The sequence below is a fragment of the Tamandua tetradactyla genome, chromosome X (assembly GCF_023851605.1).
Source record: "Tamandua tetradactyla isolate mTamTet1 chromosome X, mTamTet1.pri, whole genome shotgun sequence".
In the NCBI taxonomy this organism is placed as follows: domain Eukaryota; kingdom Metazoa; phylum Chordata; class Mammalia; order Pilosa; family Myrmecophagidae; genus Tamandua; species Tamandua tetradactyla.
In genome coordinates this window covers 78,984,948-78,996,870 of record NC_135353.1, presented here as the reverse complement: position 1 = coordinate 78,996,870, position 11,923 = coordinate 78,984,948, and positions in this window count along the sequence as shown.

Here is an 11,923-nt window from a genome sequence, read left to right as displayed (position 1 = left end):
CACAGCCAGAGATCTTTGGAGATGCAGAAGGAGAACACCCCTGGGGAATCCTTATGAAATGAAAAGCCAGGAGAGAAAGCTAGCATTCATTGCATGTGCCTTTCCAGCTGACAGAGGTGTTCTGCATCCATTGGCCTTTCTTGAATCAAGGTGTCTGTGCTGATTTGAAAGGATGCATGTGCCCTAGAAAAGCCATGTGTTAATCCCAATCCCATTTTGTAAAGGCAACCATTTCTTCTAATCCCTATTCAGTACAGCATGTTTGAAACTGTAATTAGACCATCTCTCGGAGATGTGACTTAGGGAGTCACATCTTGATGTGATCTGGATGTGACCTTTATGTAATCTTGAGTGATCAAGAGTGGTTGTTAAAATGGATTAGGCAGAGATGTGTCTCCACCCATTTGGGTGGGTCTTGATTAGTTTATTGGAATCCTATAAAAAGAGGAAACATTTTGAAGAAGAGGAGAGATTCTGAGAGAGAAGAGTGTCATAGCCACAAGAAGCAGAGAGTCTACCAGCCAGCATCCTTTGGAGATGAAAAAGGAAAATGCTTCCTGGGGAGCTTCATGAAACAGGAAGCCAGGAGAAGGAGCTAGCAGATGATGCTGTGCTCGCCATGTGCCCTTCCAGCTGAGGGAGAAACCCTGACTGTGTTTGCCATGTGCCTTCTCACTTGAGAGAGAAACCCTGAACTTCATCAGCCTTCTTGAACCAAGGTATCTTTCCCTGGGTGCCTTTGATTGGACATATCTATAGATTTGTTTTAATTGGGGCATTTTCTTGGCCTTAGAACTGTAAATTAGAAACTTAATAAATTCCCCTTTTTAAAAGCCATTCTGTTCCTGGTATATTGCATTCTGGCAGCTAGCAAACTAGAACAGTGTCTTTCCCTGGTTGTCTTAGTTTGGACATTTTCACAGCCTTAGAACTGTAAACTTGCAACTTAATAAATTCCCCTTTTTAAAAGCCATTCCATTTCTGGTATACTGCATTCCAGCATCTTACAAACCAATAAACCATATTTTATTTCATCTTCTTGACTTGATTTAGAGGATTTGTTTGAACATCTTTGATTAGTTGTTCCAAATTCTGTCTCTCCTCCATTTTTTAAATTTGTTCCTTTGACTGGACCATATCTTCCTGTTTCTTAGCATGCCTTATAGATTTTGGTTGGTATCTGGACATCTGATTATTTTTATGAGTATACTCTGATGGTCAGTTTCTCTATCTTGCCTATGGTTGTATTATTTTATTGTCTTTGAGTTAAGATTCTTCTTATTTTAGATCCTTAGAACACATGTTTACCTGATTATAACAGTGCCAGGCTGCCATGAGGGGTATGCAGACTAATTTGAAAAGGCCCTTGGGAAAGGGTCAGAAAAGGGGCCCAAAAGCCTTTTTTGTCAACTCTGTGAAGCTGTGCTATCCTGGCCTTCCCAGCAGATAGTGCTCTTTATGAAACTATTCCCCTAGATCAAAGGTGGGAGTGTATTTTGTCAACCTCCACAAGCTCCATCCACCCTTGGTGGAGGTAGTATTGAAACAATGTCTCCAGGGAATCCTGTCCAGGGTAGGTTAGAACCATGATTCAGATCCAGAAACCAGCATTTCAAACTCACCAATCAGAAACTACATTCAACACTATGCATCTCATCTGCTTTCTGAGGGAGAAAGGTCTCTATGGCCCTGTCTGTCTAAAGCAGCTATCCCAGACCATACTATGGCTGTTTGCATTGAGGATGTGGAGTAAGTGCCAGCCACTGCCATGGAACAATTCACTCACTGTTTTTTTGTGACATCTTCTCAATATCCCCATCCTGCTGTTTTCCTGGGATGCTCTACAATGCTCTCCTGGTCACCAGAGCCCCAGAACCTTGTTTCAGACACTTTATGCCTGTCCATTAGCTGCTTTTGGAGGAGGAGTGTGTCCTTCAGCTCCCTACTCCATCATATTCCCCAGAAATTCTCTGAGCTATCACTCATTAGCATGAACTTTCACGAAGGTCTCCCAAGTACATCATTCCCTCACCTCATTCTAATTCTATATATCAATTAATGTAAAATATTGCTCATGATAAGTTCTAAAAGGTATAGCAATGATCAATAGCCAGATCATGTCACCAAAATGTCTGAAATTTATTGGAGATTAGAAGATGAGAATTTGAATTAGATGAACTTATAAACAACTACAATACAAGGTACATTATAAATTGAGTTCCCAAGTATTATGGAAATTAATAGAACAGAGAAAATCCATTTGTGAGAGGTGGGCATGCAGAAAAGTCTTTATGGATGAGGTGATCACATTTAAGATACATCTGTAAGGAGGGGCTAAGATTTTGACTTTCATCAAAGTGAAGATGTTCAATAAAACAGTTACATAAAACTAGTTTACATGGGAAAATATGCAATACGTATATGAGTGTGGATGGAAATAGTCCTGAAAATATTTAGAACCTTACTGTGGATTCCCTTCAGTGCTAAGTGGCTAAGTCCATATATTAATTGTGTAGGCACTAGGGAACCATGGTGTACTTTTGATAAGGGGAGTAAATAATTGTATCTTTTTAAAAATTTTTTATCATTACAACCAAATAACATACAAACACAAACATTCTTAACATATGAACATTCCATACTTGGTGTGCAATCAATTGCTCACAATATCATCACATAGTTGTATATTCATCACCATGATCATTTCTTAGAACATTTGTATCACTCCAGAAAAAGAAAAAAGAAAAAATGCATACATACCATACCCCTTCCTCCCTCTCATTGACCACTAGTATTTCTCTCTACCCAATTTATTTTAAAACTTGTTCCCCCTATTATTTATTTATTTTTCATCCATATTTTTTATTCATCTGTCCATACTGTAGATAAAAGGAGCATCAGAACAAGGTTTTCACAATCACATAGTCACTTTGCGAAAGCTATATCATTATACAATCAACTTAAAGAAACATGGCTACTGGAATACAGCTCTACAGTTTCAGGAACTACTCTCTAGCCTCTCTAATACACCTTAAACTAAAAAGGGAATATCTATATAATGTGCAAGAATAACATCCAGGATAACCTCTTGACTCTCTCAGTTTGAAATCCCTCAGCCACTGACACTTTATTTTGTCTCATTTCTCTCTTCCCCCTTTTGGTCAAGAAGGTTTTCTCAATCACTCGATGCTGAATCCCAGCTCATTCTAGGATTTCTGTCCCACATTGACTGGGAGATTTACATCCCTGGGAGTCATGTCCCACATAGAGAATGGGCAGGCAGTGAGTTTGCTTGCCATGTTGGCTGAGAGATAGACCACATCTGAGCAACAAAAGAGTTTCTCTGGGGGTGAGTCTAAGACCTAATTTTAAGTAAGCTTATCCTATCCTTTGTGGGGATAAGTTTCATATGAACAATCCCCAATATTGAGGGCTCAGTCTACTGATTTGATTGTCCTCACTGCTTTTGAGACTATCAGGCTTTCTCCAAATGAGAAAGTTGAATTTTCCCCCTTTCTCACCATTCCCCCAAGGGGGCTTTGTAAATTCATTTTTAGTCACTGTTCAAATCACTCTGGGTTTTATTGGGGTATCATTCTGGAAAAACCTATATAATCTCATGATCTATTCAGGGTTCCATGTACTTATGCTGTTCAATTAAATTGCCTATGTAATTTATATTAGGAAGTGCACTAGTCAAAATATAAATTCTTTACCAAATAAACATTTTTGCTTTAGTCTCACACGAGTTAAAGTTTTAAAATAATAATCGTATCTTTACTTTACTTTACAAATATTAATCTGAAAATGGTTGCAAAATTGAATTTCTTGATTTTCCTTCAAAATTTGACTGAAATGTCCTATTTCACATTTATTTAGGAGGCTGTCATAAAGATGGAAAGACCTTAAACTTCCAACCTCCTGACAAAGATTACAGACTCTTTTTCACTTTGAACCTTCTGTTTTGACATCTCAGAAAATCCTTGCGTAAACTTCTGCAGATTTTCTAGCATGTTTCCTACAGGGGTCAGATCTTTTCAATTTGCCATAAAATCATTATCCAACCCCCATATAGAGAGGGTGCCTACTTCTCATTCATTACAAAGTTTGCTTTAAATCCTAGCCAAGCATTAAGGCCAAGCTAAGGATTTAGTTCCTCCCTGAAGCATTCCCATACCAGCCCAATCTACAGGCTCATTTACTTACTTTTAAATCCTGCAGAATTCATTATCAATTACACTCTTTTGGAATTTATTACATACTTCACATGTTTCTCATTTGCTTCTAGTTGTAAGTTCCTTGAGGATAGTGATCATTGATCAAGAAACCAGCCTATATTAAATAAGCACCTACCAGGAACAAGATGCTATTAGGTAATATGGTGGATTTAAAAAACAAAACAAACAAGATAGCCCACAGTTCCTGCCCTTAAAGAGGCTTTGTTTTATTGAGCCTACATAGCACATGTGGGTGCATTATTTCTTTTGATTGAATGAAAATCAATTCCAACTGCTATGAGTTCCTAACCATCTTACCACTCCACTTTAAAGTTTCTCCACTACTATAGTTACTCCCTCCCCCTTCTCTACATCCTCAAAGGAAAGAGATCTTTCCTCCTTTAAATTTAATAATAGCACTTGTAATCTTGACCACATCCTTTTCAGTAGCCTCCAGGTTCTTGGCTTTTAAATTATCCTCTAATTTCTCAAGCATGTTTTCAAATTCTCAATTGCCTCCTTTCCTGTCTCCCATCCATTTCCCCAACTTCTCTTACCCACCCCAGATACAAAACTTCCACTAGCTTTAACTATTGGCAATAGGTTTCACCTATTCTGAAAATACCTTTTCATGAACAACTACATCTTCTACCCATCATGCTACTTTATATTTCCATTATCTAACAAATTTTCAGAACTGTGGCTTCTATACACCACTGGTACTTTCTCTGTTCTCTTAACTCTAGAGACAGCACACTTTCAAAATGGCTTCCTACTTCCAAATACATAGGCTATTTCTCAGACCTCATTCTTTCCCAAGAACTTTCCATCCTTTAACAATGTTGACCAGACTCTCTTTTCAAAACACTCCTTTACATAGACTTACATGACACCTTTCCCATCTCTCTGAACATTCCTCTTCTTGCTTCTTTACTGGGTCCTTCTTCTTCCCTCATACCTTAATGATAAACACTCCCAAGGACTCAGCCCTCACCTTCTTATTCCAGTATTACATTCCTTCTGTGAATACATCTGTTTTCAAAGCTTTAACAATCTGTATTATATAGTCCAAAGAAACTTAAAAGGTAAAGTTGATCATTTCATTACCTCAATTTAAATTTCAATAACTTCCTGTTTCTAGAAAAAAAATTATTTTAAGTCCTGTACATGTTTGTCAAGCCCCTCCATCACCTGGCTTCTGCCTTTCACTCCAGCTTCATACTGGGCCACCATGTCCATTGCTCAGTAAGCTCCAGCCTTCTTTATTTTCGTAAAGCATATCAAGCTCTTTTTCACATCCAATCCTTCATATTCCCTCTTCCTAGAATCATTCTTTCTACTTTGCCTGACTGTTATTTTCTTGCCTTTCAGTTCTCAGGTTAAATAACACATCCCAAGAGGCTTCCTTTGACCATCTAATCTAAAGTATGTCACCCTTCATAGCACTTCCCAAGATTTTTAATTATACATAAACATTTTACTTGTTTTATTACCTGTATCTCCCTCTTGACTATAAGCATCTTTAAGGTAGGTGCTATGTCTATCTTATTCCCCACTCTAGCCACAACGTCTGCCATAATGCCAGACACAGAATAGGTGTTCAATTAATGTTTGAAAAATGAATGAATACTGAGAATGGTCCTCAAATTGCAATTACTACTCAATTTTTTTCAGAGTTTTTGAGAGAGGGTTCCTGTCTCATATCTGGAGTTCCCTATTGGTCATTTACATTTGAATGTTCCTTCCCTAATATGCTATATCCAAAATTCTCTGACCTCAAAATATTGTCCTTCTCTCCTGATGCAAACTTATATGTCAGTGTTATAATAGCCTCATCTAGACTTAAAATCAAGAAGTTATCTTTTATTCCTTCACTCTCCATGGACCCAAAAACCTTAAATCCTACTGCTGGAATATCTCTTGAAGATAGCACTCATTCACATCCCATTAGCCACTACCCAAGTTCAGAATATGTTATTACCTTTAGTTTGGTCCAGTGAGTAATCTCCAGTTACTCTTTGATCCCGTGTCCCAGTTATTTAATGGGCACTTCCTTCAATATATGTATATATAAATTAGATATGTGTAATATAGTACTAATGTATCCACTCTCCCTCCTATTTTGTCTACTTCAGCAATCCAGACATACTGAATAGTTCCTCAAACATATCAAGAACCTTACATCTCTATACTTTTGCAAGTAAATATTTTCACCCACCCATCCAATAGATTCTGTTTAAAACATCACCTTCTCTGTGAAACTTTTCTGACCACCTCCCTCAACATGTACACCACAACGACCACCACCATCACCTTGATTAAATCAGGATGCATTAGCAATTCCCTTCTCTTTGTTCCTGAAGTAATTTCTGTAGACCTCTATTAGCTGATAGAACACTGAATTACAGGCATTCTCCTACATTTATTTCTCCCTTTGGATCAGAGGTCTCCAAGCACACACAACTAGCAATAAATATGCTTCAGCACTCACCCCTACATACAGAGGGGGAGAGAGAGAGAGAGAGAGAGAGAGAGAGAGAGAGAGAGAGAGAGAGAGAGACGACTATAATAAAGTGTCCATTATAAAATAGGAAACATATTGAATAAAGATGAGCTAAAAGATAAAAATGAATAGTTCTAACATGTTCTTTCCCCATCCCCACATGTGTTTGAACACACCCCTGTGATATATACAATCCTCTTTTAAGGTCTATGGTCTGTTCCACTTTATTGTATTAGCCTCTAGCCTCCAGTGATCTCTCCTTCTGATACACACCCACAGAACTTAATTGGCAGTTTTGGTATTTCTTATGCAATTATCTAATCTGAAGTTAACAACAAAAATCCCTTTAATAATTACTTTCATTCAACTATATTTATTCAATGTCTGAAATACATCAGAGACTGTTCTGGGGTCTAGGGTTATCACATTAAACAAGACAGATAAAATTCTTATTCTTATGAAGCTTTCATTCTGGGGTGGGGGTTGATAGAAATAAACAAGATAGCTTTATCATATGATAGTTTTATCAAATGATTATAAGTAACTTGAAGATCTGAGAAAATAACAGGCTTTAGAATTAGGCAGACCAGGATTCAATTCCAGAATTGACTATCTACAAGGTCTGTAACTTAGGCAAATAATTTAATCACTTTGAGCTATGTTTCCTCATCTGCAAAATATGATTAATAATTCTTGTCTCAAAAGGGTGCCTATGAGAATCAATAAGATAATGTGGGGGGAGATGGATTTTGGACCAACAGAGCATCTGCTCTCCTACTATGTGTCTAGGAAGAAACTCTTTTTTTGAAACCCTGGTGTCTCAGGAATTGGGTATTACCACTTTGAGCAAAAGAATCCACAACCATTGTCCAGTAACAATTTGGTGACCCCAAGGGATGAATGCTCAAGGCTCTGGAGCCCCAGTAAGGCAGCACTACAGACACTTCAGGCACCTTAAAAAGCTTCAAAGAGAGAAACTGCTTCCAGTTCCATATCCAGACATCTGACTGGGAATTGGTTTTTGAGCATGAAGGGCAAAAGAATCCACAGACATTGGTAACATTGAGGATGTTGAGAGCCTCCAGGGCCCTGTCCATGATCAAGTAGGTTCCTAGAACACTGGACCTGACAGTGTGTTGTGTCCCCAAGGGGGAGTGAATCCTTTCCTATTGGCTGCCCCAAAACAGGACTGAAGGGGCCTGGGGCCAATGGCTCCCAGAATTTCACCAAAGTTATGAAGCCCCAAATGTCTCTAGACCTGGCAGAGTACATCTAAACAGGACCTGCGCATCTGTGGCATCTGTTGGAACATCTTAATCTGGATAATTACTAGAAGTGGCATCCTTGACATCAGAAATCCTCTAATTCAACTACACATCAGAATATAGGATGCCTGTCCACATTAAAGTGTGACTGGGACATTATATAACAAAATAAATGAACAATGGAGCAAGGCAGCTCTAAGTGAGCCAGAGCATACTTGTCTTCTTCCAAATGTTACTGTATTCTTATCTCTCAACATTGCAAGCTGTAAACCTATAACCTCCTGTTACTAGGCCCAGGGACTTACATGGAAAAGGTGGCAGAAAGATTGTAAGAGTGGTGGGATGGGATGGATTGTAGTATAATAATATTTTTGCATTTTCCCATATCCCCCAACCCTTTCAACATTGTCAGCAAGTATACACATTCCTACACGTACTCTCTCAATTCTGTGAAAATATAAAAAATTCATCCCTTAACCTCCCTTTAGAATTAAAGGGATTTAATTCTTTCAGGGGGGTATTGAGGCAGGATAAAATAGGACAACTATAAATCTCTGGTTTCCTATTCAGTTCTGAAAGAGTTAACAGACAATTCCAAGTCCTTAGTTTCTTATCTAGCTATAAAAGAACTAATGCAAACTGCAAACTCCAGCAGCAAACTTCCTGGAACAAAAATTTCCTTATGGCCTCAAAACTGCCCCAAACCATAAAAGCTTGTAAATTCTGGATGCAAAACAGATTCTTATTTAATGATAAGAAGCAGTAGGGTAATGAAGATTACTAACCATCTGTCCAAAGATAAATTTTATATGTGTAACAACAAACCATGATTTTCACTAACTATACCCACCTAGAACAAAGAAGACACCTAGTAGTCAATGGTTACTGTGAAAACCTGCTACCAATAAAAGTTTCCTATAAAACAAACTAGCCCACTCCAATCAGTGCACATCCCTCCCTTAGGCATGTCCATGTTAGCATCTTTAATGTGTACTCTCTCTCTAATGAACTTTACTACTTATTCTTTAAAAAAAAAAAGATAATGTATAAACTATCTAGCACAAATACCTGACCAGTGATATTTTAAAAATATATTTTGCACAAACTTCATAAGTAAAACAGCATATGTAGAATAACATGGTTTTGTTTAGAGAAACTTTCAGTAATTCTAGAAATAGAATATGAGAATTCTTTTCTCAGTTCTCCTTAATTTGATAGATTTGAGGGCAGATTTGAATGAGAGAAGAACATACTTAGGGAAATGTTAAGAAAGGGGTTTTGGAGTCATTTATCTGCTTAAGATAAAAAAGAATTGTTGACAGTTTACTTACCTGAGAACTTTCTCAGAAGCAGAAAGATTGGCAATTCATCTTTACTGAATATTAGTTGCCCTAGTAGCAGCATTGAGCTTCACAGATTAGATCAGAGTGGATAGAAATATAAATGAAGAACAAAAGGAACCCCAAATTGTCTTTCATGTATAAACCTCTACCTGCCTGTATAAAATGGTCTCAGACTACAGGTTTAAGATATTCACCATTTGCTTCCTGTGAGTTTCTATTTGAAAGGTGTACATTGATATAGCACAGCCTAAGGCAGTCTCTGTTCCCAAACTGTGATGTGGATAACCACAGAGATAGATAGCCTAACTACCAACAATGGGTACATTAAAAGGCTATAATATCTACACTCAATTAAGCAAGTAGTGGTGATTGAGACTGGGAAATTATAGGCTTCAATATGACTTCTGAGATTGCACCAGTACTTGATGAAGAGTAACAATTGTGAATGTGCACATTTAAGAGACAGAAAGCACATTAAAAAGCACATGTTGCTATTTGTTTGAAATCTTGCTCATAACCCAATATATCATTTGATTTCCAATACAGGAATTTTATTAAAACATTTTATTTTCTAACTGTAATTGAATCAGAACTGATATTTCCATCTTGTTACCTTAGAAATTAATCTTATTAATCTTAATAATTGAAAATTATTTCAATGCTGAGTAATCAGGATTTTTAAATAATTCTATCTTTTTCCAATGACTTGTATATTTTGAATTCTGACTTTTCATTACTTGACTGTAAGGAGGCATTTTAAAAAATCACTCCTCCCAAAGAGCTCTTAAAGTTTTCATATTCATAATCCTTAACATTTATGACTAACATCTTGTCACCAAATTTCATAAATATTAGATGAGTTCTTTGAAGCCCAGTCTCTCTAAGTCTTTTATGAGTGATCAACACCAGAAAATAGAAACAAGTAAGTGAAAACCACCCTTTTATATTATAAGGATGTTCATTTACTTTATAACTCATATAGTGTTGGAAGAAAACTATCAATACATACAGTAATTCATTCCCACTGCCAGGGTAAGAAAGTTCACTCAAAAGATGAAACAAAAAATGGAAGATCTGTTTATTTTATTCAAGAATGCAAGAGAATCACCTTAAGTCCAAATATAGTAAAGGAAGATTTTAGTTATGGTGCGGAGTTGAGAATACAACTCATGTATGATCATAACATTTAGAGTCCTGGTTGATGTATTTTGACCACATCTCAACAGTGCACTATAAATGGATCATGTTTTTATGTGACAGGAAACTATGATACAGAAAATTAACTTGTTAACTACAGATTAAATTAAAGAAAATAAGCCATTAGCAGTTTTATTTTGAGTATCACTCTGGAAATGAGATTTGACTCACTGCACTTATTAATGTTAAACTTTATGAGTCATTCAGATGTAAGTATTCCTATGTAAATTAAATGTTTTTACTAATTCATGAAATTTTAATTAATGTGATGCTTTCCCTTTTTTCCTTTCCACTGCTCTACTCTAGCCTCTCACTTTGACTCTCTTAAATAGCTTCCATGTGTCTAGTTCCTCACAAGTCCAATCCAGAGTTATTATAAACACCAGAATATTAATAATAATTGCTATATTGAATGAGCACATATGATGGGTCAGGTTTATAGTGTAGTGTTTTAATTTAATCCTCACAATAACTCTATAAGATCAGTATAATTATTAGTTCTTTTTAACAGATGAGGATATAGAGGCTGAAGTGGGTTAGGCAGTTTGTGTAAAGTCAAAGAATGAGAAAACAGTAGCCCTTGAACAAGTCTTGCCTGCTCTACCTTTAAAACATGTCCTGAATCCTCCACTTCTGTTTACATCATTTACAAATTTAGCCAGTGTAAGTTTTTTTTATATAAATCATATCTTATCCAAATTTCTGCTTAAAAACGCCTCTAATGGCATCCCATGACAACTAGAAGCAAATACAAAAGAAAAAAACCTTATCCTGGTCTATGAAGACACATAACCAGGCCCCTGCCTCCTTCTAGAAACTACCCTCATTCACTTCATTTTTGGCCACATTGGCCTTCTATCTGTTTCTGGAACATACCAAGTTCATTCCTGCATAAGGGCCTTTAAATCTGCTATTCCCTTTGCTTGGAGGACTTTGACCTGAAATTCACCTAGTTGATCCCATCATTTAATTAAGATCTGAACTCAGATTTTACCTCCTCAGTAAGACCTTCTCTGATCACCCAATATAAAGTAGCTTCTCTGCTCCCTACCAGTTACCGTCACTTTGCCATTTCATTTCCTCATGGCACTTACCACCAACTAAAACTATCTTGAAAGTATATTTTTGATGTTATTGTCATCTGTTTCCCCTGCTCCCAGCTAAAAGATAAGCTCCAAGAGAGCAGAAGCCTTGCTTATACTTGTCACTAATATAGTCCCCAATGACTAGAACAGTGCTTGGTATGAAGGAGCTCAATAAACATTGATTGAATCTAGTTTTGCCTAATTACAGAGCACTAACTCTGAACTACTGTGCTAATCCACCTCCTAAAGGATAGATTTGTTCTCCTTCCTTCCTTCCTTAAAAACTGTCAGTATCACCGTTGTCTACAAAATA